Here is a 27,638-nt window from a genome sequence, read left to right as displayed (position 1 = left end):
CAACTCATGTCAATATATGTCAGCTTAAGTTTTTATTACCCTTTACAAAATTTATCCTCACCCCTTTCTTAATTCTTTCTTAAGATCTACTGATAGGTAGTTATTAACAGGCTTGATATTTTCTACATCTGAATATGTAAGTGATAAATAACAGTTTGTATCTGTAAAATATCTGAAAAAGAGGAGAAACAGGAAGAACAAACCTTAGATAGATGGCTATTGCAATGGTACACATACATGTAAGCGCTGATTTGAAAGAAGTACTGGGAAAGAGAAAATATACAATTTGTAGACATTTTGGGGAAACACCATCATCAGTGGAATGCAGTGGAAAGATATTGATAAGGAATTTTTGGACTGGAACCCAGATTCTTTGTCGGCCAGAGTCAAAGAATGAATCCACAAATAGAAGATGGTATAGCAAAGGTGGAGATTTATTGAAGAACAAGTACAGACTCCCACATGGGGAAGGGAAAAGGGTCCCACAGACTTTCTGTTTCCATGGTTTATAAAAGCTGCAGTTCCTGTGTCCTGATATCCCCTCTTGGTCAATATTCTCTTTTGAATTGGTTACTATAGTGACTTCTGAGGCCCTCTTCCCTCATTGTCCTCCAATTCCTTCTGGGCTTTCTTCCTCCTTCTTTATTTTGTAAATAGAGACCTCTTGGCTACTCCCAGTTCCCTTGTCTTACAAAGATGTAGCTGTTGCCTCTCCCTTGTGTTATGGAGATGTAACTGCACCTGGCTTCCTTGTGTTATGGAAATGTAGCTTTTCCCAGTCTGTAACCCTGTTTTTTTCCCTTGGGCCCCAATTCTAAAAATTCCCTAAGCCTGCCTATGTTCCCTTAAAATTCCTGTTTCAATATGTGAAATGATTACAAGATTTCAAGATTCTACTAAATGTAAATGTAAAGAGAGATGCAATTAAGAGAAGCAGCTAGCCCTAACCGGGTTTTGCTCAGTGGTTAGTGTCGGCCCATGGACTGAAGGATCGTGGTTTTGATTCCCGTCAAGGCCACATACCTCAGCTGCAGGCTCCATCTCTGGCTCAGGTCAAGAGGCAAGTGCGGAAGGCAACCAATTGATGTGTCTCTCTCACATTGATGTCTCTCTCTGTGTGTCTCTCCCCCTCCCTTCCACACTCTCTAAAAAGCAATGGAAAAAATATTCTCAGGTGAGGATTAACAACAACAACAAAAAGAGAGAGAGAAAGACAGAGAGAGAGCAAGAGAGAGAGAGAGAGGCTAGTTTGTGGAGGCAAAGATCCTAAATTAGTTATGGGTAAGTGTTAAGGGCAGAAATAGTATAGTGGAGAATAGCTATAGTTATAAGAAATATTAATTGTTCTTTTACCCATAATTGTCTTGTTCTGATGAAAGAAAGCACATTTTAACCTGGCTAAGAGTTGTACTCTGATCTGGAAATGTGGCCCAACCTCTTCATCCAAGAGCTGCTTATTATCATGGAAAGATTAACAACCTTGTTGTGGAGGCACCCACCCTTTGCAAACCCACAGCCCTTTGGTGCCCATTGTTATTCCTTTTGCCTACTTCCCCATGTAATTTTTGACCTTCTACTTCATATAAGCAGCTGTCTTATTGGTTGGGGGGGGGGGGGGGAAGGGAGAGGGTGCAGAGCAGATAGAGCAGATTTTCGTGGATACCTTTTACTTTCCCATACTGATGGCCTTATTGGGATAATATATGATACAACCTTGTCTCTGCTTAATTGACTCAAGTAGTGACTGGACCCATTTGTTGTCCGTTTCATCTTCCGGCACCCCAGATGGGATGACAAGTGGGACTCCTCTGGGATGAGTACCAGGGATCCCACTTTCTGCCTGGATTGGAGGTTCCTGGTACTGAGGCCTGACTCTTTTATTTACAGCGCTGCCAGGAATTTTCCTGCTTGGAGTCCCAGCTGTAGCCTCAGCAATTCCCATCACCTCGCCTAAATGGAATTGAGCATTGTGTAATTTTGTAATGAGAGGTGTCCCTTTTCTGTTGTCTCTTGCATCTGGTGTGAGCCTGATCAGCTTCTGGTTGCAAGCGGCTTCTCATGGGCCTTGGCTGGTGGGTCTCCATGTTGCAGAATTTACCAGGCGACTGGAACATACACAACACGTACTAGAGATTCAAGAAAAACCCTTTATTTAAAGCAGCACTGCTGGTTCAGGGAATTTGAAGATCCAAAGCCTGAATAACTTATACAATGAGATTACTCCTTATATATATTTCTACATTCGGTGTTTCCTTACTTCCGGGCTTTTGTGGGGGGCTTTTACAGTCCCTCCTGAGTCAGTTAGAATAGGGAGGTTAGAATGTATCTAAATGCCTGGCCTGGGTGGCGCCAGCAACCCCCGCTCTGGCCAAGCTGCCAAATTCCTGTCCCGTGGCCCCTGCAAATGGGGAGCACCAAGGAAAACAGACATGCCTAAGGAAGGGGCAGTGACTTAATTAAAGGCTAACAAGAACGTGCGCTAGGACACTGGTCACTGGCAGATTCAGATCGCTAGTGCCCCGTCCCCCAGCCCAGGCTAACCCTACATTCCTCCTCATCCACACCCAAGCTTGTGACCAGTTTGGGTTGAGACATGACCCTGCAAGGCGCAGAGCACTCTGTCTGGTATTCTCATCTATGCATGGTAAACCACCAACAGTCATCTGTCTGTTGTGCACACTTGTCAATATTGTATATAAGAATGTCTTTGTTGATGGTTGTTTTGTGACTCTTTGTTTTATGATTTAATTTGTTTAAAGATGAGGGCACATCCACTTTGCTGGGTTCCCCAGCTGCTTGTGGAAGGCTGAACCGGGGAAGGTATGGCAGGAACTTCCCAGCAGCTGCCTAGAGTGCTTAATCTTGGGAAACCTCCTTGCTCTCCCTTTCAAGGCATCAGCCGACTGAAATACTTAGCTAGTGAGAGTTCTTGTCTGTCTGCAATGTAACTTTAGTTACAGATGTTTTTTGCTTTCTTTCTTATCTTGTGGGGACTTAATTTACTCTTTGCTGTTTTATGAACACAGAAAATGCTCTGTCTCTGCTGTGTGGACTTTGCACCACTCAGACCGAAGGTCATTTGCTGTGCTGGGTTAGTGTGAGGTAAGAGTCTAAGGCTAATGTCTCAGTCCCTCCTTTTGAGAGACTCGTCTATTTAATTTAGGGGTTGTTTTTATTTTTGTTTTGAAATAGTAAGATAAGATCTCTTCTTGTATGTGTGAGCAATGGCTCACCTGTGAGGTAGGCACATGGCCTATTTGTTTAGACCCTCCTCTAGTTCCTCATTGGCTGAGTATTATTTCATCACCTATTTCCTAATAGGTTGCCTAGGTCTTGCTGTCTCCTATTGGATTATTTTTTTAAAAATGGGCTGGGGCTTTCTCTAGTTGCTTCCACCTCCTTTTCCGTGGTTGGCAAACCTTGGCTCTCGAGCCACATGCGGCTCTTTGGCCCCTTCAGGGTGGCTCTTCCACAAAATACCACGTGCAGGCGTGCACGTACAGTGCAATTGAAACTTCGTGGCCCATGCACAGAAGTCGGTATTTTGTGGAAGAGCTACCCTGAAGGGGCCAAAGAGCCTCATGTGGCTCTCGAGCTGTGGCTTCCCGAGCCGCAGTTTGCCGACCAGTGGTCTAGGTGAATCTTCCTAGGACATGTGCTATCAGCCACGTGTACATCTCTCATCCTCTCTCCCCACCCCCACATCCTGTTTGCTATGGGGAAACTCAGCAGCAGCCTCCTGGCCACATGCTCTTTCTTTTCTATGAAGATAAATCAGAGGCATATTTCTTAAATATGCAAGATTTCATGTTGTTACAGTCTACTCCAAAAGAAAAATATGGGAAATATACCTTCTACCGCCCCCCCCCCCCCACACACACACACAAACACACCAAGGTTCTAGAGCAGGGGTGGGCAAACTTTTTGACTCGAGGGCCACAATGGGTTCTTAAACTGGACCGGAGGGCCGGAACAAAAGCATGGATGGAGTGTTTGTGTGAACTAATATAAATTCAAAGTAAACATCATTACATAAAAGGGTACGGTCTTTTTTTTTTTTTAGTTTTATTCATTTCAAATGGCTGGATCCGGCCTGCTGGCCGTAGTTTGCCCACGGCTGTTCTAGAAGGACAAGGTTCCTTTTCTAGTAACATAAGTTCAGTTTGAAGTGAAGTAGTAATAAGCAACTGGAAATGAACAGAAGGCACATGAAAATATTTTACTCATACTCCACTTAGAGGAAAAGCATACAGAGAAATTTAGTTAAACTCTTAGAGATAGATGAGTAGAAGATAAAAACAGTATATTTGGGGAATTATACACAGTTTGTATTTTAGGAGTTTACTAATTTATTCATCCAAATTTTTTTACAGGCCTAATATATACAGGCACTATCCCAGACACTAGAAATACAAAATAGGGAGAAGAGTGAACATTTTATGATTCATGGACTATTTAAAAAGAGGGAAATTCATTCTATATAATAAAAGCCTAATATGCTGTGTCCAGTCATCCAGTTGTCCATTCAACCAATCAAAGTGTAATATGCTAATGATATGCTAAAGCCGCTCAACAACTCGCTATGATGTGCACTGACCACCAGGGGGCAGATGCTCTGACTGGTAACTTAGCTTGCTGCTGGAGTCTAGCCAATCCGGACTGAGCAAAACGGGGCCAGACACAACCTGGAGACCTCCTGCGGTTTTTCCCACAGTCCCTCCCCAGCCACTGCCCCCAATCAACCCTGATCGGGACTGGACAAGATGGCACTGATCAGCCCCGATCGCCAGCTAGGCAAACCGACCCCAACCATGCATGAATTTGTGCACCAGGCCTCTAGTATAAATATAATTTAATGTGGCATATTAGTCTGCTAGGGCTTCCATAACAAAATACCACAGATTAGGTTGCTTAAACAATAAAAATTTATTTTCTTATAGTTCAGGATTCTAAAGTCCAAGATTAACAATTTTTTAGATTTGGTTTCTTCTGGGGTCTCTCTCCTTGCTTGCAATAGCCATCTTCTTGTGTCTTTTATTGTGTATATGTTGCTGGTGAAATTAATGAGTTCTTTTGCAGTGTCATGAAAAAATTTCAAAGGCACACACGGAGAAGTTTAAATGTGACAGCAAGATTTTATTGTGAGTTAAGGGGAATTAATACACTCTGGAGGATTAGCTTTTGTTAATCCTCCATATATCTTCTTAGTTCAGGTAAAGAACAAAGAACCACTCAAACTATCCAACCCAAATTTCAAATTTTTCCTTGGCCTGGATTGGGCCCTACTCCCAGCAAATTCTACTGGGGTTTCATGCCCTCTATCTAATCCAATTACCTTTTCTTTTTTTCTTTTTCTTTTTAAATATATTTTATTGATTTTTACAGAGAGGAAGGGAGAAGGATAGAGAGCTAGAAACATTGATGAGAGAGAAACATCAATCAGCTGCCTCCTGTACACCCCCTACTAGGGATGTGGCCTGAATCAAGGTACATGCCCTTGACTGGAATCGAAAAATTCAGTCTGCAGGTCGACGCTCCATCCACTGAGCCAAACCGGTCAGGGCAATCCAATTACCTTTTCAATTGCTCCCATGCTTGGCCTTGCCTCTCTATTTCATCCCCCATGTCTGTCATTGCGCATGTCCAAAAGTTTAATTACATCATCTAGTTTCTATTGAGCATATGACCAGCAGAGGAATTTCCTACCCTCCCTCCAGTACTGGGATTTTAGCACCCCTGGGAGGGTTTTCTATCTGTTTCCAGGATTAAATCTCTTTGGTGGAGGTTCCCTGGAGTGTGTGTATGAGTCTGTTTACCAGTAACTAGATGGAATACTGTCCTGCTACCTGCTTCAACTTCCCAGTTTATTAAGATTACTTAGTTACCTTTTGCTTCCTTCCTTATATTAATAACTAGCTACCTACGCTGATATACATGCACCCTCTTTTTGTAAAAACACCAGTCCTATTGGATTAGAGCTCTACCCTGATGACCTCATTTAATTTATATTTCTTCTTTAAAGTCCTTTTCATCAAATGCAATCACATTCTCAGGTACTGGGGTGTTAGGGCTTCAACATATGAAGTTAGGGGCATTCCTGCTGCTATTGTTGGTGGCATGATTTGCATTTTTATAAGAGAAGGTGGCAGCTATCTCTATATCTAGAAGTGAAGACATCACCTTCCCATGAATAATCATTTATCCACTTGTGTGGTTCATTTTGATTATGCGTATAAAAAGTGAATGGATACCAACTGTTCTGAGGTATACAGGCTAAAATTCTGGCTTTATGTCCATATTAAACTACATATCACATCTATGGAAGACTCATGAAATGGAAAGTTTTGAGATTGTGATATGCAGTTTGCACAGAGACTAAGGGCTCTTTTGGGAGGACTGCTATTGAGACTCTTTTCTCTTTGCAGATCAGTTCTTGTTTAATATCTCCATGGACTGAGGTGGCTCTGACAGTTGGAAAGTGATAGGAAATAATACTAGAGAACCCCAAAGGCCAGAGAATACTCTTCATGAGTAAAGGGGGAATCTAATGTGGTGATTCTGATGATAGCGGATCATTAAAGGTTGTCTTGTGAAGAGCTGACTCAGAAAAGAGGCTGTGGGGGTAATACTGTGGTGCCTTTCCATACCCCGCCATCTGGTTCTTTGGACATATGTTATGGCAACAGCTAGGGAACAACTAAGGAATATTTCAATAAAGATCTGTGAAGTTGGGAGACCAGGCTTATTGTGTCATAACACACCTATAAGTCATTTTTATAGTTTGGAATAATATAGAGATATTCCCCCATATCTTAAGGAACACCTTTCAGACTGTCCAATAGAGAACAGGGGCATAGATCCTATAAACATGGTGGGTTTCCCCCCCTTTTTATGAGAGAACATATGCAGGACTGACCACTATAGACATAATAAGTATCCCACTAATATTTGACTTAGCACAGATAGAAGGCCTCTTATCACAGGAAGGGAAGAATGATGAATTTTCATGATTTCATGGAAGTGTGCTCTGACCTTACTCTATGATTCACCTTGCTAAAGATAGTCAGTCTATCAATTATGTCATTATACCTATTAAGAGTGGTTGCCAGACATGATCTCAGCAATGTAGTGGAATACACTTATCTACATGCTATACTTCTGAGAATGACTTTCATACTGAAGGAGATTCAAATCAACTGTATTCCCCAGGTTTGCCCCATAGTTATTTCATATTGTATGTATGTATGTATGTATGTATGTATGTATGTATAGTCAAATATTGTGTTGTTACTTCCAGTTGAGGTTGGTGCTTCACATAAACTGCTGTGAAGTATTCTCCTCATGTGTATAATTTAAAAAGAATTTTCAGCTCAGTCATTTATACAATATAATTACAAGCATTTTAATTAACTCATAATTATGTATGATGTTATTGTTATAAGCATGTACACTCATGGGTCTCACTTTTATTACAATACTGCAATTATTTTAGTCAGTGTTGATGTAATCTTGCTTTCTCATCATGACAGATACCAAATTTCCTTATGAAAAAATTAAAAGTTGAAATCTAACTAGAAAATTGCCAGTAAACTCTGAGAATATTAATGACCTATTTTTTTCACAACTCTCTTCTATTGCCATCAAATATATGAATATATGGCTAAATTTATATGATTTATAATAATAAAATAGGAAACAAAGGTTTTTAATTTTACAATTTTATTTATATACTAGAGCCGTGGTCGGCAAACTGCAGCTTGCGAGCCACATGCAGCTCTTTGGCCCCTTGAGTGTGGCTCTTCCTAAGCTTTAGGAGTACCCTAATTAAGTTAATAACAATGCACTTACCTATGTAGTTTAAGTTTAAAAAATTTGGCTCTCAAAAGAAATTTCAATCGTTGTACTGTTGATATTTGGCTCTGTTGACTAATGAGTTTGCTGACCACTGTACTAGAGGCACAAAGATTCGTGCAAGAATGGGCCTTCCTTCCCATGGCTGCCGGCACTACCTTTGCTCTGGTCCAGAGCCACCTTTCTGCCTTCACTCCAGCCCAGAGCCACCTTTCTGCCTTCGCTCAGGCCCAGAGCTGCCTTTCCTCCTTCCCACGCTGCCCAGAGTCCTGGTGGAGCTGGGGCGGTGCAAATGCAAGCGTCCCGCCCCCAGCTGATAGGCACCTGTGTATGCAAATTAACCCACCATCTTTGTTGGGTTAATTTTCATGCTCACTCCTGATTGGCTGGTGGGCATCATGAAGGTACAGTCAATTTGCATCTTTCTCTTTTATTAGTGTAGATGTTGTAATGGTAATTTATTGTTTCAAAAATTTTTATTGTTGCTGTATCCTGTAGATTTATTTTGTGCTTAGAAAAATAATTTAATGATTTACCTCAATTTACATTCAACTCAGTAAAATTCATTGAACTTCCATTTTATATCATGTAGATGGTAGTTACTGAGATACAAAGTTGAATAACAAAAAGCCATTTTTTTTTCCTGTGGAGGCCAAAGTTCATTTTTATCTAAAATTATTAAGTAAATTTGAAATTCCATATATATCTCTAAACCCATTACAGTACTATCACCCTAACCACGTCTATTATCAACTCCTGCCTGCATTGCTAAAGCAATAGCCTTCTAATCTAAAGGGTTTTCTAGCATCTACTTTTGCCTGCCATGTAGTTTGTAGCCAGGATGCTATGTACAAAATACAAATATGATCAAGCATTTGCTTGCTTAATGCTGGAGGCTAGGAACAGTAGTTAACATAATAAATGCAGGAGGTCCATCAGAAGGTTGATGGACACCTTCAGCAGGGCTGGAAAATCTGCATGTTATTACCTGCTGCTGGAACAGCCAAAGGCAGTTCCCCCAACCTGATAATCTTCTTATTGTTTACCAGGCCTTACCTTTGATATGTATATCTGCTTTGCTAGAGGGCAAATGTGTGAATAAAACGCCTGGGTGCAGAGATGCCAGGAGCTTAGTCACTAGTATTAAGTTTCCATCTGGCCCTCCAAAATGCCTTCCAAATTCATATTTCTTCTCTAGCCTCTTCATTCATTTATGCACAGCCCCTGATCAATACTTCTCTGTCTCTGGATCTGTTTTTGTTCATCAGTTTATGTTGTTCATTATATTCCACAAATGAATGAGATCATGTGATATTTATCTTTCTCTGACTAACTTATTTTGTTAAGCCCAGATTTCAGGATCCCCAAAAGACCATCAGGGAACTGAGTCCGATGCAAAAGCAAAAGAGCCTTTATTCGAGCTAGCTAGAGCTCCCTGTCCACCACACTCACTGACACAGTGGCAGGAGGCAGCGAGAGAAAGGAGCTCTGTGGGGAGAGGGGTTTTATAGGGGGGTTGGAGTAAGGGGAGGAGAGAGGACTGTGGGCCCTGCCGATTGGCCAGGCGCAAGTCGGAGTCTTGTTACACAGGATGTGGTTGTGTCTATGGCGTGCACTTCCCTTGATTATCATTGGTTATTTTAAAGAAATCCTAGGTGTGGCTAGCAGAGGCTTGGGCTTCTGGGAAGAAGCTCCTTGCTGAGCACATGGCTAATGGCTGCTGCCCAAAAATGGAGGATCCAGGGCAAGATGGAGGACGTAGCCCTTGCCCTTTCAATTTCACTTAGCATAATGCGCTCCAGTTCCATCCATGCTATTTCAAATGGTTGGAGTTCCTTCCTTTTTACAGCAGCATAGTATTCCATTGTGTAGATGTACCAGGGTTTTTAATCCACTCATCTACTGATGGGCACTTAGGCTGTTTCCAAATCTTAGCTATGGTAAATTGTGCTGCTATGATCATAGGGGTGCATATGTCCTTTCTGATTGCTGTTTCTGATTTCTTGGGATATAGTTCTAGGAGTGGGATCACTGGGTCAAATGGGAGTTCCATGTTTAGTTTTTTGGGAAACTCCATACTGTTCTCCACAGTGGCTGCACCAGTCTGTATTCCCACCTTCTTCTTAGAAGATATCGTCTCCACTACCTTCAGCATATGGCTTCCTTACCTAAATATATTCTTCCCTATTGTTTTATCTGATACACTCTTCATGCTTTTTGACTCAGACACTTTCTTAAGTCCCTTAGAAAGTAGATAAGAATTATTTTATGTCCCCATAGTTACCTTTTACAAATATTTTTAAGGTGTGCATAGACACACAAGATATGTGTACATATATCTTCAACACTGATGAATTGAACAGCTCATGGAAAAGATAACTAAAAACAATAAAATGGGACATATTACTTTTTTCCTATTTCATGTAGAAAATATACATCAATTTTAGTACATGTTGTGTAGTATTTTTTAAAGGGATATAAGGACTTCTATAGCTCAGTGCCATTACTAAATGATGATCAAGAAAATACACTAACAAATTATAGCAACCTGTTTTGTCCTCATCTGTTAACTTTTCCTCATTGTGAGATCCTTCTCTATAATGTGTTGTTCCAGGAATGAAATATGGTAGCAACCATCTCAGTTTAACTCTAACCTTGCTGTTTGGCTTAACAATAGAAAAGTAATTTTGATTTTCTTAATTGTATACATCATCCCATTCGATTGAATGACTATCCCATTGATTGTTATCTTACTGGTTTTAGAAAGCAGATTCTTCTGTACCTGGGAAACAGGACAGCACAATTATCCTAAATTGTTTTAGTGGCCACAGATAATGCGTTCCAGTTGACTCAGTGGTCTCAAGAACGGAGGGTTCTAGATAAGGTGTTTCTGTCAATTAAGTGACCCTGAGACCCAAAACTATAATTAACATGCTTAATTCTGCTTCTGTAAAGTGCTTTTTTGCAAACCAGGTTCCTCATTCCAAACCTTGAGATGTAATCAATACCTTTGTGATCTTTGCCTATATAAGTCTGGTTTTGCCACCATCTTATCACTATGAGATTTGGGAATGACCCCTCATAGTCCCAGATTGCAATAAATGTGACTCTTTAATTCGATTTCTTGAGGCATCCTTCTGTGATTCGCCAGGTACATTACAACAGGATAATTTGCTGAATTTGATTAGAATGACTATAAGAGAGAGAAGCATGTGACATTAAGGACAGAAATAGGAGAGACGTTGGAATTTTAGGGGAACAGTTTGTTCTTGTGAAGGTCTAAACCTAAAAGCATTGGAAGCTGTCATTTATACAAAGGTATTCTAAGCCGAAACAATACATTTTCTGTTCACTTCCTAAAGGCACTGGGAGAGACTTACAGCTCTCACTGAACTTTATTTGCTCTTTAAATGTAATGTCCTGATGTGAATAATCTTGAGACCACAAACATATTGACAGCTTAATGCTCTGACATTCTATGCTCATTTTCTAATTTTATTTATTTTTCTTTTCCACTGATGTTCAAGCATAATTATAAGCACTTCCTTAAGAAGGCATTTATTCACAAACTACAAAAGACTACTTTGCATTAGGAATTAAAACCATTTATTCCATAAAATAGGGAACCAACTTTAATTTTAAGATGATTTCCCAAAAACTCTCACCACATTTAAGAGAAGGATTTTTATAGGGAATATTTGGTAAATTTTCACATAAAATATTTGTGCAATCACCAGGCTATGGCTATTTCCTAGTGTATTCAATAATAGATGAATTTAGTACAGACTTTACTTAAAAACTTACACAAGGAGTGAAAATAGATAGATTTTGAGTATTCACAAGGGAAGAGAGCAACATTAATAATTTGATGGGTAGCTCTTGAAATAATTATGTTTGTAAATGGAATACATAAAGAACTCATCAGTAATTCTGTGATGTAGTAACGCATATAGAAAAGCTAATACAGTGAGCTTTGGCATAAAAACATCTTCTGCGTTGTTATTTAAAAAGACACTATACTATTTGAAAAATTATAATAAATAAATTACACAATCAGTGCTCCCTCTTTATTGAGCTTGTCTTAGTAACCGTGCATTTTATATCTCAAAATTCCCTGGCAGTCAAAAAAAAAGTGCAAAAATATTATGAATTCCCAATTGCAATAATGTTGATACCAAATTTTTGGACTGGAACCCAGATTCATTGTCTGCCGGAATCGAAGAATGAATCCATGGACAGAAAGTGGTATAGCAAAGGTGGAGATTTATTGAAGAACAAGTAAAGACTCCCATGTAGGGAGGGGGAGGAGTCCCACAGAATAAACTCCCATGTAGGGAGTGTCCTGATATCCCCTCTGATTGGTCAATATTCCCCTTCGAATTGGTTACTATAGTGATTCCTAAGGCCCTCCTCCCTCATAGTCCTTCCATTCCTCTGGGCTTTCTTCTTTTCCATCTAAATGAAGGGCTTTCTTCTCTTTATTTTGTAAATATAGACCTTTCTTGGCTACTTCTGGTTCCCTTGTCTTATGTAAATGCAACTGTTGCTGCTCCCTTGTCTTATGGAGATGTAACTGCATCTGGCTTCCTTGTGTTATGGAAATGTACCTTCTCCCAGTCTGGAGCCGGGCACTTTTCCATGGACCCCAATTCTAAAAAATCCCTAAGCCTGTCTGTATTCCCCCCAAATTCCTGATTCAATGTCTTTCTAAATCAGTTTTGTAAAATAACATTTATTATAAAAGTGCCACAAAATTGAATTATCTTAGTGCGGTAATATAAAAAATATTTCTAAAATTTCAGGAGAATTACTTGAGGGGAAGTGCTCAATGTGCTTAAGACCTTTTACTTTTTCAAGACTTATGAGTAGGCATTACAGATAATTCCCAACTCTCCCATGTGACCTGAACAGGCTCACTTTGAAGGCAGCATGGTTAGAAGTGGAGCAGGAATTGGAATTTCTCCAGGAACTGCTTTTACTTAAACTTATTATTCAGGCTAATTTATGACCTATTTTTGTTCCTTCAAAATGAAATAATTAATAAATTACTAATAATTTGGGGATGTTTTGACATTTATACAAGATAACTCTTCATTCTTTAATAAATTTGTTTCATTTACAACCTCAGAAAAGTTACGATATATACTCAGAAATTATCCTTGTAAAGAATCTTGAAATTATTTGTTGAACGAAATATAACTGGTTCACTTCTAAGAGAAAACATGCTATATAATAAGAGGCTTGTAAAATACAGGTTTATGCTGCATTTGTGCCATGAGATGAAAAAAATGACTTTAGAACCAGATATATGATTCCAGTTTGAATTCTAGTTCCACTGCTTTTTGATTGTGAAGCCCTATGGAATCTGGTTATTCTTTCTAAATCAGTGTTTTTGTCTCTAGTTGGGATTAAATCTATGCTTAATATGTTGTTTATACGGATATTTTATAATAACAATTTTATAGTTGTCTTGCTGTAATGTACCCTGTGAATCACACAAGGATGCCTCAAGAAGTTGAATTAAGGAGTCACATTGAAAATCCGGGACTATGAGGGGGCATTTTGCTCTCTCAAATCTCGTAGTAGTTACCTAGCTCCAACACCAGATTTATATCCACAAAAATCACAAAGGTATTGCTTACATCTCAGGGTTTGGAATGAGGAACCTGGTTTGCAAAAAAGCAGTTTACAGAAGCAGAATTGAGCAAGTTAGTTAAATTATAATTTTGGGTCTCCAGATCACTGAATCAACGGAAACACATTATCTGGAGCCATCGGGTCTTGGGACCACTGAGTCAACAGAAACACATTATCTGGAACCACTGAGGCAATTTAGAGTAATTGTGCTGTCCTGATCTTGGGACCACTGAGTCAACCAGAACACATTATCTGTAGCTGTTGTAATGTACCCCGCGAATCACAGAAGGATGCCTCAAGAAGTCGAATTAAAGAGTCACATTTATTGCAATCCAGGACTATGAGGGGGCATTCCCAAATCTCATAGTCATAAGATGGTGGCAAAACCAGACTTATATAGGCAAAAATCACAAAGGTATTGATTACATCCCAGGGTTTGGAATGTGGCACCTGGCTCCCAAAAAAGCAGATTACAGAAGCAGAATTAAGCATGTTAATTATAGTTTTGGGTCTCGGGGTCACTGAATTGACAGAAATACATTATCTAGAGCCCTTGGGTAACCTGGGTAAAACTTAGGCATGTTATCTAAATTACAGTTTTGGGTCTCCGGATCACTGAGTTGATAGAAACACATTATCTAGAGCCCTCGGGTCCGACCACTGAGTTGTCAGGACAATTTAGAGTAATTGTACTGTCCTGGTCTCGGGACCACTGAGTCAGCTGGAATGCACCACCTGTGGCCACTAAAACAATTTAGGGTAATTGTGCTGTCCTGTTTCCCAGGTACAGAAGAATGTGCTTTGATAACCAGTAAGATCACAATCAATCGATAGTTATTTAATCAATAAGGCATTCAATCGAATGGGATGATTTATACAATTCAGAAAATCAAAGTAACTTTTATATTGTTAAGCCAAACAACAGGGTTAGAGTTAAACTACAGTTTCCACCTGAAATGGTTGCTACCATACTTCATAGCCACTGAAGCAATTTAGGATAATTGGGCTGCCCTGGTTCCCAGGTACAGAAGAATGTGCTTTCTAAAACCAGTATGACCACAACCAATGGGGTATTCACATTAAAATCAATAGGGTATTCACATTACAATCAATAGGGTATTCAATCGAATGGGATGATTTACATAATTCAGAAAATCAAAATAACTTTTCTATTATTTTAGCAAGCAAATAATGACAAAAGCCAAGTCAGCAGGGTTAAAATATTAAACAGCAATTTCCACCCAAACATGGGTGGCATCCAGTAAATGGTAATTCCTGTTGCTATTGCTGTTATTATTTCTTATCATAGTCATAAAGTAATGCCAAATTGCTAAATCTTTGCATTGTCACAAGTTCTCTGTATGTTGGAATTTGGACTTATATAGTTTTGTATTGCTACAAATATGTACATATATACTATATACATGTCAGTATTTATACTAGTATAGTGGCCTATGCTATGAATGGGTAAATGATATAAAAAGATCTTTATGAGAAAAAGATAGGAAGGGAACACAAAAGTGGTGATAAGCAGGGCATTAATCTGCTTTACACTTCATTGTCTCCTAATTATCCTATCTAATAAAAGAGAAACATGGTAATTAGCATACGTCCACTACCCTTCCCATTGGCTAATCAGGGCGATATGCAAATTAACTGCCAGCCAAGATGGCAGCCGGCAGCCAGGCAGCTTGAAGCTGACATGAGGCTTGCTTGCTTCAGTGACGGAGGACTCCAACGTTCCCCGCCTGCCGCTGCCGGCCTCTGAGCTTGCAGTTTCAAACATTCTTACAAATATAGAAGCTAAACAAAACCCCAGAAACCTGCTTTCAGCGAGCCAGGATCTCAGAGCTGGAGTTGATACAGTGTTTTGATTATAGAACCAAACAAACCAGATACCTGCTTTCAGCAAAAGAGGCCTCAGAGCGGGAGCCAGAGCTAAAGCTGGCCCAGAATTAAAAAAAAAAAAGAAAAAAAGGAGAAGTTGGGAGCTTCAGTCACCCGCCAGCCTGAAAACAGCCCTCAGCCACTCACCCAGACTGGCCAGGCACCCCAGTGAGGACCCTCACCCTGAAGGGTGTGTGACCAGCTGCAAACAGCCATCATCCCCTCATCCAGGCTGGCCAGGCACCCCAGTGGGGACCCCCACCCTGATCCAGGACACCCTTCAGGGCAAACCATCTGGCCCCACCCATGCACCAAGCCTCTATCCTATATAGTAAATGGGTAATATGCCTCCCAGCATCGGGATCAGCAGAGCCGTGAGGCCTCCGGGCACCGGGATCAGCATGACAGGGGGCAGTGCCCAAACTCCCTGATTGCCCTGCACCTCTGTGTGTGACAGGGCGAGGGGCCACAAACTCCCTATCCGCCCTTCTCTGTTCGTGACAGGTGAAGGCGCCCCAACCGCCTGATTGGCCCTGCTCTGTGCCTGATAGGGGGGAGCTCCCCAACCCCCTGATCACCCTGTGGCTCTGTGTGTGACAGGGTGCAGCGCCCCAACCCTCTCCCCCACGGGCCCTGCTCTGTGTGTGACGGGGTAGAGCCATAACCTCCCCATCAGCCCTGCCCTGAGTGTGACAGTGGCAGCGCCCTAACCCCCTGACCTGCCCTGCTCTATGAGTGATAGAGGGCGGCGCCCCAACCCTCCCACCACGGGCCCTGCTCTGTCTGTGATGGGGTAGAGCCATAACCTCCCCATCGGCCCTGCCCCGAGTGTGACAGGGTGCGGCGCCCCAACCCCCTGATCCACCCTTTCTGTGTGTGAGAGGGGGTGGTGCCCCAACTTCCCTATCAGCCCTGCTCTGTGCGTGACAGGGGGCAGCGCCCCAACCCCCTGATTGGACCTGCTCTGTGCGTGACAGGGGGTGGCTCCCCAACCACCCCATCGACCCTGCCTTGAGTGTGATAGGGGGTGGTGCCCCAACCCCCCAATCAGCCCTGCTCTGAGCCTGACCAGGGGCTGCACCTAGGGATTGGGCCTGCCCTCTGCCACCCGGGAGCAGGCCTAAGCCAGCAGGTCGTTATCTCCCGAGGGGTCCCAGACTGCGAGAGGGCACAGGCCTGGCTGAGGGGCCCCTCTCACTCCCGAGTGCACAAATTTTTGTTCACCGGGCCTCTAGTACTGTATAATAAAAGGGTAATATGCAAATCGATGGAATGGCAGAATGACTGGCATTATGATGCACACTGACCACCAGGGGGCAGACACTCAATGCAGGAGCTGCCCACTGGTGGTCAGTGTGCTCCCAAAAGGGGAGCGCCACTCAGCCTCAAGCCGGGCTGACTGCTGGCGAGTGCAGCAGCAGTGGTCGGAGTCTCTCCTGCCTCGGACGTAGCACTAAGGATGTCCCACTGCCAGCTTAGGCCCCTGAGCCTAAGCTGTCAGTCGGACATCCCCTGAGGGCTCCTGGACTGCTAAAGGGTGAAGGCCAGGCTGAGGAGAGCCTCCCCTTCCCCGAGTGCACTGGGCCTCTAGTCTATAAATCTTTGCCTAACATTTTCTCAGGGCCCACAGAGCTTTGTCAATACATTTCTGCACTCTTTCTATTCATGTGCTTTTCTATTTAATAATTCATTTATTCCATTATTCATGTGTTTATTTAATAATTACACACATGGTTTTTGATGGTCTATGTAAGTTAGATACTGTACTAGGTATTGGGGAAAGATCAATGAGTATGACAGAATATTCACAATAACGTATCCTGTGGTCTCACAGAGGTTGACATTCAGAGAGATAAATTATAACACATAATGATAAATTCTACCGCAGAGTCATTAACAAATTTATATAAGAAGACTAATAAAAGAATAATTAGATTTACAGAGATAGTGTATAATGGTAAGAAAACATGGCAGTTGAGCTGGGTGTTAGAAGGTGAGTGAGAGATTTTCAGGGAGAAAAATGAGAAAATATAGTCAGGGCAGAATGAATAATATATGCAAGATGGGATCAAGAAGGTAACATGGCTTTGTAATATTTATTTATAATAGGGAAAAATTGAAAGATATCCAGATGTTCAACAGCAGGAGAGTTTTAAAATGAATTTTGGCACACCCATATAATGCAATATTTATTATTGCTGAAGTATATAAAAATGGGAAATTTATTGTAAAATAATATTATGTTTAACAAGTAGAAAGTCAAACTGATTGCATAGTACAATCAATTTTATGAATATATATAGTTCACTGAAAAGACTAGAAAGAAAGACATTATAAGTTAATAATATTTATTATGGGTGATGGAATTGTAGTAAATTTTGAAAATAAATTCAAATTGTCAATAGGTCCATGAAAAGATTCTAATCACCAGGGAAATGCAAATCAAAACCACAATGAGATATCATTAAGAGACATCATATGTTAGAATGATCATCATTAAGAGACAAGGCTTAGTTGGTTGGGCATTGTCCTGGGCATGGAAGGTTGATTATCAGTCTGGGTATACTCAGGTTGCGAGCTTGATCCCTGATTGGGGTGTATGTTGGAGGCAACAGATTGATGTTTCTCTCTCACATCAATATTTCTCTCTCTTTTCCTCCTTTCCTCTCTCTCACTATCAAAAAAAAAAAAGACAAGAAATAAGTGCTGGTGAGGATTGTAGAGAAAAGGGAAATTTGTACACTGTTGGTAGGAATGTAAATGTAAATTGGTTCAGACACAATGGAAAACAGCATATAGTTTCCTCAAAATAAATAAATGAAGAAATCCAGCAATTTCAGTTAGGGGTATATACCTACAGGAAATGAAACAGGATAATGAAGAGATATATGCACTCTTATATTTATTGTAACATTATTCACAATAGCCAAGATATGGAAACAACCTAACTGCCTGTCAATAGATGAATGGCTAAAGAAGATGTGGTATACACGTGCAATGGAATATTATTTAGCCACGAGAAAGGTAAAAATCCTGTCATTTGTGGCAGCATGATAAACCTTGTGGACACTATGTCAAGTGATGTAAGTCTAACAGAAAAAGACAAATATTATATGATATCACTTATTTGTGAAATCCATAAAAACTAAACTTGTAAATACAGTGAATAAACTTGTGGCTGGAGGATGGGGGAATAGGAAAGATACTGTTTAAGGGTAGGAACTTACACTAATAAAATAAGTCCTGGAGGTCCAATGCACAGTATAGTGAATATAGACAATGTATCTATAATTATAAAAGCAAAAATGCTAATTAGACTGGACGTCCTTCTGGACAACCTTCCAGACGAAGCCAGTGGCCAGAGGGAAGCCAGTGCTGGCAGCTGGGGGAAGGAAGGCCTACTCTTGCATGAATTTCATGCATTGGGCCTCTAGCTGTATTATAATGATCAAACTTGCTAAAAGATTACATTTTAATTATTTCCATCACATACAAAAATAAATAATTTTGTGACATGATAGAGGTACTATTGGTACCATGGCTATAATATTATAATAATAAATGTATCAAATAAACATTTATAGCTTAAATTTATACAATGTTATATAACAAATATGTTTCAATAAATAAAAGAAAAATTTTTATCTTATTCTTTAAAATATACCCAGTTTTCAAATTTACATTGATAATGAATTACTCTCTATAATGACTATGAATTACTTTTATAATTCAGGAAAAAACAATAAACAAAATTATTCATATTGAGTTAGGGTAAGATATTAGGCTGGAAATTTAAGTTTGGTGATTTCATCTCATAGGTAACTGATGAAATTGAGGAGGTCTGATTAGATAATAAAAATGACCATGTTTTATGGCAAGAGAGAAGATTGGTCCTCTCTGTCTTACAGTCCAAGAAGAGAAGCAATAGTTTCAGTGTTGCTAGATCTGAAACTAGATTGCCTGGAATTGAATCCCTACTCCTCCATGGGCTGGCAAATCAAGTTCTCAACTGCATCATAGAGTTGTGAGGATTTAATGACGACATTTGTAAAACACTTAGTGATTGACAGCAAGTACTATAGCATTATTTTAAATAAACAACTAACTAATTTTCATTACTGATGTGCCTCTATATTTTGTTTGACTTTTTAAAAAAAGGTTAATTTGTCCCTTATATGGCTGTTTTCTTATTCATAAAATGAGAAAAACAGTGGTATGTACAACACATATTTGCTGTGAGAATTAAAAATAATATTTCATAAAAATGCCAGTAGAAAAACAATCTAGAGAGAAAAATTATAAGTTCAATTATATAAAAGTAAAGTCCCAGTGTTCCAAATAAACTCAAAGAGTAAAAGGGTAAGCTGCAAAATGTTAGAAGGCAAAATATTATATCAGAATCAACATGAAGAAGACAACACAATTAGAACTGGACAAAACTTGTGTGGATGTCTGTTTGTCCCTCTTGGTATGATTCTCTTTTCTCTCCATGGTACTCTCTGATCCATGAAGCTAACTTGTGTGACTATATCAGGAGGACTCCCATGGTCTCTGTCTTCATATAGATTTTGGCCAAATAACAGCTGAAGATAGTTGGGAGGGAGAAGAATTTTTATTTCCTTGGTTTCCTCTTTTGGAGGTCACTTCAGGATGTGTGTTTTTGACAGAAGGTCAGTGACTTTCTCAAGTATGTAAAAATTACATGGCTCCTTTCTGAAAATCCCATTAGATAGATATTGAAACTTTTTGATATTTTTCTCATTTCTCAACTTGAAATTTATGGTAATGTGATATTCAGGAGTATTTTTTCAGGTTGAATATCAAAGACACTAACTCATTCTGTTCATTCTGCTATTCAAAAATATAAGGATATTTGGATTTTAACAATTATATACATATTTAACAAATATGTGTGTGTGTGTGTATATATATATATATATATATATATATATTTAAATTTATAGTTTTGTATTTGATGCTTTTTGTAACTTTATACCTTCTTTATAATACTGTATTTCATCATGAATATGCTCCCTTCTTTATCCTTATGCACATATTAACTACACTTATTTCACATTACTGTTATGATTAGTAGGTCTCTTTCCTTAGGTTTAAGTTATGCAAATTATATTTGCTGATTCTAAGGGTTTTGGCCTTCCTAAAAATATTGAAGATTTCTGATTTTGACCTTTAATCTGTTATAGAATTCTTGAAGCTGCAACTGAAGATTACTGTGGATTAAATAAAAAATATATATATATATTTTTATTGTTGACAGTATTACAGATGTCCCCCTCTTTCCCCTCCTGTCTCCCTCCACCCAGCCCCCACCCCATCCCAGGCCTTCTTCACACTATTGTCTGTGTCCATGGGCTATGCATATATTCATATGTGTTCTTGGTTAATCTCTTCCGGGTCCTCCTCCCCTCTGGGATCTGTCAGTCTGTTCCATGCATCCAGGCCTCTGCTAATATTTTGTTCATTAGTTTATTTTGTTGATTAGATCTCACATATAAGTGAGATCATATGATACTTTTCTTTCTCTGACTGGCTTATTTCACTTAGCATAATACTCTCCAGGTCCCTCCATGCTGTAGTCAAGGGAAAGAGCTCATTTTCTACAGCTGCTTAGTATTCCATTGTGCAAGTGTACCACAGCTTTTTTATTCAGTCACCTACTGATGGGCACTAGGGCTATTGTACATAACACTGCTATGAACATAGGGATGAGTATATTCTTTCTGACTGGTGTTTCAGGATTCTTGGTATATATTCCCCAAAGTGGGATCACTGTGTCAAAAGACAGTTCCATTTTTAATATTTTAGGTAACTCCATACTGTTTTCAACAGTGACTGCATCAGTCTGCATTTCCAACAGCAATGTACTAAGGTTCCCTTTTCTCCACATCCTCACCAGCACTTGTTTGTTGATTTTTTGATTGTAGCCATTCTGGCAGGTGTGAGGTGATACCTCACTGTAGTTTTAATTTGCCTTTCTTTTATGATTAGTGATGTTGAGCATTTTTTCATATGAATATAGGCCATCTTCTGGTATATGTCCTCTTTGGAGAATTGTCTATTCAAGTCCTTTGCCCGTTTTTTAACTGGATTGTTTGTCTTCCTGGTATTTAGTTGTATAAGTTCTTTATGGATTTTAAAAATTAAGCCCTGCCCTAACTGGTTTGGCTCAGTGGATAGAGCGTCGGCCTGCAGACCAAGAGGTCCTAGGTTCGATTCCAATCAAGGGCATGTACCTTGGTTGCAGGCACATCCCCAGTGGGAGGTGTGCAGGAGGCTGCTGATCGATGTTTCTCTCTCGTCGATGTTTCTAATTCTCTATCCCTCTCCCTTCCTCTCTGTAAAAAATCAATAAAATATATTTTTTTAAAAATAAAATAAAAATTAAGCCCTTAGCACATGTATCATTGGTGAATATGTTATTCTATCCCATACAGTGGATTCTCTTTTCATTTTGTTGATGTTTTCTTTTTTTTTTTTTTTAAATATATTTTATTGATTTTTTACAGAGAGGAAGGGAGAGAGATAGAGAGTTAGAAACATCGATGAGAGAGAAACATCGACCAGCTGCCTCCTGCACATCCCCCACTGGGGATATGCCCGCAACCCAGGTACATGCCCCCGACCGGAATCGAACCCAGGACCTTTCAGTCCGCAGGTCGATGCTCTATCCACTGAGCCAAACCGGTCTCGGCCCAAATAGCTTTTATTTCTTATATATTTAAGGCCCGTCACCTATGTCGAGGTGCAGAAGGTTCCCATAAAGGTGCTGCTCCTAAGTGGGACATGCACAGGTGGTCTGGACCATCCGCTTGAGGCTTGTGCCAGTACCTTCTGGTCAGACACTTTCACAGAGACAGCACCGAGATCTGAGCCGAGCCGAGCCGGAGAAATTACACAAACAGGTTAGATGCAAGCACACAGGGGGGTTATTTACCAGTTCCTGATGGGTCTCAGACGCTGGGAAGGATCCACCCGGTGATGCTCGCTGACACACACAAAGGGGTAGACGGCGCCGTTGGCTGCTGGCTCTTTCGTCGATCCACAGTTAATTGGGCAGAGTTTCGTGCTGGGAACCGAGACGTGGGCACACACAGGTCCTCGCGCTCTGGCGACAGGAGAGCTATGTGCTCTGTTGATGTTTTCTTTTGCTGTGCAGAAACTTTTTAGGTTGATGTAATCCCATTTGTTTACTTTTCCCTTTGTTTCTCTTGCCTTAGAACAGTGGTTCTCAACCTTCCTAATGCTGCGATGCTTTAATACAGTTCCTCATGTTGTGGTGACCCCCAACCATAAAATTATTTTCGTTGCTACTCCATAACTGTAAATTTGCTACTGTTATGAATTGTAATGTAAATATCTGATATGCAGGATGTATTTTCATTGTTACAAATTGAACATAATTAAAGCATAGTGATTAATCACAAAAACAATATGTAATTATATATGTGTTTTCCGATGGTCATAGGCGACCCCTGTGAAAGGGTCATTCGACCCCCAAAGAGGTCATGACCCACAGGTTGAGAACCACTGCCTTAGAAGATGTATTGGCAAAAATATTGCTACATGAAATGTCTGAGATTACACTGCATATTTTTAAGTAATTATAAATTAATTAGATCATTTTATTAATTCATTATTTGAAACATGTCAAAATGAAAATATTACGGTGATTAAAGATGACAGCCATATAATTTGATTAATTTTAAGTTCTCACAGAAACTAATATTTTCAAGGCACTAGCATAATGTTCTACTTATGTTGCATTAATATAGAAATAATACAGAAATATAGAGACTCAATTATTGTATATTTTAGAAATGTGATATTCTATTCTTCATAGCTATTTTCAAATTTTTTGATGGAAACTGTAATCCCTGATCTCAAAACCATTTCTGAAACCAATCTCTGGAGGCAAAACCTAAGTAAGAAGAATGCAAGATAGTTTCCAGAATGCCAATTTATAAGTAATGCTAAGATATAGCTGAAGTAAATAAAAATTGGTTCCATGACATTTTATATAAATAATGTTTTTGAGAAAAATTAAGCTTTATTTTGTGGCTTATTTATCTGAGCATATTACATAGTAAATAAAAATTATTTTTGCTGTGAAATTTTACTTTAGAGAACAATACAGTTATTGTGTTAGTTTCTGAATACTAATTGATAGAACTTCTCTTAATTGCTGAAGCATTTGCAACCATATTATTTCTGTGGTATATCTTCCTTGACCAGTTAAATGACAAGCATTAAAAAAAAATCCTACCAATAGCTTATATATTCTTTACTTGTGATCTAAATCTGAAGCAAAATTTTGTGAGACTTTGTGGAAAAAAGAATAAGAAAATACACTAATGACACAATGGAAAAATTCAGTTTGATGCAGGTACAAGAAAATTTGGTACTTCATCCTTTGAATTCTTTGTGGAAAATATACATATAGGCTATAAAGGAATCTGTAGGGCACTATAATATGGTCTTCAGATGTTAGCCAAGAAAGTTGTAATGGCAGAGTTCTTAAAAGGCTGACTGGGTAAACGATTTGGAAATAGAGCTGTATAATGAGTAAAAATCTTTCAAAATAATTGTCAGGATGACCAAATGAAACATTTCCATTTCCAAAGTCCATAAACCCTATAGGTTTTCATAGCATAAAGCAAGAATGTTGTCCATAGGAATTACATGGTGAAATCCCATGCATTGCTTTGAAATTCATGGGCAAGTGGCCTAGCCAGCAGGGTAATGATGTGTAAAGGCAATTGAAAGCCTAATAAAATTGGACTTCTGTGCATAATGGAGGCAAAATATAATTTTATTTTCTACTCTAAATTGTACTTTGCTTAGAGATGGACCCATATACTGTCCATTTAGACAAAAATTAATTCTTTTCTGAGATAAATAATTGTTTTATTGATTAATGTTCATCTTCATAATATTTATGAATAAAAATAACAGATATTAAATTCAAACTGGTAATAGCAAAATTTAGTTGAGGAAAATGTATATGTTATTTAGAAATTTCACTTTTAAAATAAATACTTAATTTATCAAAGCTTAAATAGTAGAAATTACCTGTTGTATTTATTTAATTCTATATCACGTAGACTGTAAATTAAGTAATAAATTAATTTTTGTGGACCTTGTATTATCTTTTTAAGAACCTATTTTCCTGGGAACTTTCATAAAGTAATGAGCTACTGTACCTGGTTTTAGTGTTCAGAAATTATCTAATGTGCATTACATCTATACTAATTAAAGAGTAATATGCTAATTAGACAGGGAGACCTTTTGGACATCCTTCTGGGCAAAGCCAGGGTGGTGGGACTGAGGCAGGGGCGGTTAGGGGCGATCAGGCTGGTGGGGGGGGGCAGTTGGGGGCCAGCAGGACAGCACAGGGGGGGCTGTTGGGGGCAAGCTGGCCGGCCGGGAGGGGCAGGTGGAGGTGAACAGGCTGGTGGGGGGGGGGGGCAAGTGAGGGCAAGAAGGCCGGCGGGGGCGGGAGGGCAGTTGGGGACAATCAGGCTGGCAGGGAGGTTAAAGTTCTACATATTAAGCTTTTTAAACAATGATATTGCTTTCTGTTTATTTTGTTTACCCAAGTTAGCAAAGCTATTTTTCAGTGTTTTTTTTTCCCCCTACAAAGCTTTATACTTTTAGTTTTTATGTTTATTTTTACAATTCTATATATATATATATATATATATATATATATATATATATATATAATTGATTTTTTTACAGAGAGGAAGGGAGAGAGATAGAGAGTTAGAAACATCGATGAGAGAGAAACATCGATCAGCTGCCTCCTGCACATCTCCTATTGGGGATGTGCCCGCAACCCAGGTACATGCCCTTGACCGGAATCGAACCTGGGACCCTTCAGTCCGCAGGCCTAAGCTCTATCCACTGAGCCAAACCGGTTTCGGCTCTTTTTACAATTCTTATACAATTAAATTTTTTTCAGAGTTGGGAGGTAGGGATCAAGTTCTTTCCTTCCTCTTTTTCTCCCTCTCCTTCCTTCCTTTCTTTCTTTATATGGATATATAATTGTTTGAGCACTTTTCGTCGAAAAGATTTTCTTTCCCCTATTGATTTGCTTTGATGTCTTTGCTGAAAAATAATTGAATCTATATAGATGGGTCTGTTTCTATTATTCTGTTCCATTCTGTCTATCCTTATGTTAATACCAAACTGTCTTACTGAAGCTTTATAGTGAGTCTTGAAATTAGGTCAACTTTGACATTGCTATATTCAGTCATTTGGAAATTCCAGGTTCTTGGCATTTCCAAATACTTTCAGGTTCAGCTTTGTGAGTGTGTGCCAAGAAGCCTGTTGGAATTTGACTGAAATTCTATTGAATCTGAAACTAGACAATGAATGGGTCTGGGCTGTCTGTCACTACTTGAGCCAACTCAACAGAGACAGGGTTGAATCATATATGAGCATTTTTATTTTCCAATATTTCAGGCAGCATGGGAAAGCAGCAGGTCATCCACAAAAATCTGCTCTACCCCCCATTAGCCGGCTGCTTATATTGGGTGGAAGGACAAAGATTACATGGGGAAGTAGGCAAAAGGAATAAGAATGGGTAAAATGGTTATAGATAGCAGAGGGGTTGCAAAGGGCAAGCAACTCTGGGACTCCACTGTTTCAGCAACAAGATTGTTATTTTTTTAAAATATATTTTTATTGATCTCAGAGAAGAAAGGAGGGGGAGAGAGAGATGGAAACATAAATGATGAGAGAGAATCATAGACCAGCTGCCTCCTGCACGCCTTATACTGGTGATTGAGCCTACAACCTGGGCATGTGCCCTGACCAGGAATCAAACTGTGACCCCCTGGTTCATAGGTCAATGTTCAACCACTGAACCACGCTGGCCAGGTCTTAGTAACAAGATTGTTAATCTTTCCATGATGATAGGCAGTTTTTGTGTAAGGAAAATGGTCCATATTTCAAAGTAACTCCCAGGTCTTGGGTGTACAATACTCAGTCAGGTCAGTATATGTTTTCTTTAATCAGAAAAAACAATCACGGTTAACAAAGCATGGTTAATATTTCTTATAACTATAGCTAGTTCCCACTACTCTATTCCTCCCTCCTGCCCCTAACAAATCTATCAATATAATTGTGGAGAATTTACATCTTAAATCTTCCAACACAAGAGAATGAAAGATTGCTTGTTTAGTTTTCGTTAATTACATTCAGAAAAATTCATTTTTTTACTGTTCAGCTCTTATACATATTTGATAAATTATTCTTAAGAATTATGTTTTTCAGATTATTGTAAATTAATTGTGTCTGAAATTTTATTCCTATTGTCTGCTGCTAGCATATAGAAACACAATTAATTTTATATATTGACTGCCCATTCTTTGATTTTGCTAAATTGGGTTAGCAGTTCTGATAATTGTTTTGTTTATTACTTAGTGTTTAATATATAAACAATCATGTCATCTGAACATGCACTTTTTTTTACAATCTTCATGAGTTTTATTTTTTCTTATTGCACTGGGTTGAGCATTCAGTACTGTGTTGAACTGTAGTTTTTGTGTATGCACATCCTGCCATGTTATCAATTTAGGAGGAAAGGATTTAGCATTTCAGCAATAAGTATGATAAGTAGCTATAGGTTTTCACACATGCCCTTTACTAGTATTAGATTGTGGAGTTCTTTCCCCACCTCTTTCTAGTGTGCTGGGGGAATTTGTTTTCCTTAGCTCGAGATTTTATTTTCAAACAGAAAGGCACAGGTGCTAAGGCCTGTTTTGGCTCCTTGTTGTGCAGCCAGGCGCTCGCTGTGTTCAAAGGCCAGTGACTCCCTTTCGACACCTTCCTGACCCTCAGTCATGTTGGGCCTTTTCCATCCTTACATCCATCTTCAATGTTAAACAACTGCCAGCATCTGCCAGCTCTTTCTTATCAGAGGCTTCCTAGTTTCTGCAGAGTTTGGGGTCTTCTGTTGTCTTAGTGTCTCCAACCCATTTGTTCCTTCGTCTCTGGCCCTGGAGCCCAGCAAGTTGTCTGTGGGCCTACTGTGTGTAGGACCCTGAGACATGCTTGAGGACCCCAGGCAGCTGAGGACACTACCCAGGGGCAGCCCATCCAGAGGAAGGAAAATGTGGTCACGCCACTGTGCTCTGGCCAGTGTGGTGAGTCTGGGGATTCGCAGATGCCCACCAGACTCTTAGATTCTCACTAGCCAATAGGTGCTTACCCTGGAGTCTGGGCCTCCATGCCCAAAC

The sequence above is a fragment of the Myotis nattereri genome (assembly GCF_964212035.1).
Source record: "Myotis nattereri genome assembly, chromosome: 1".
Classification (NCBI taxonomy): domain Eukaryota; kingdom Metazoa; phylum Chordata; class Mammalia; order Chiroptera; family Vespertilionidae; genus Myotis; species Myotis nattereri.
The sequence above is the reverse complement of the archived record's forward strand: the minus strand, read 5'-3'. Positions refer to the sequence as shown.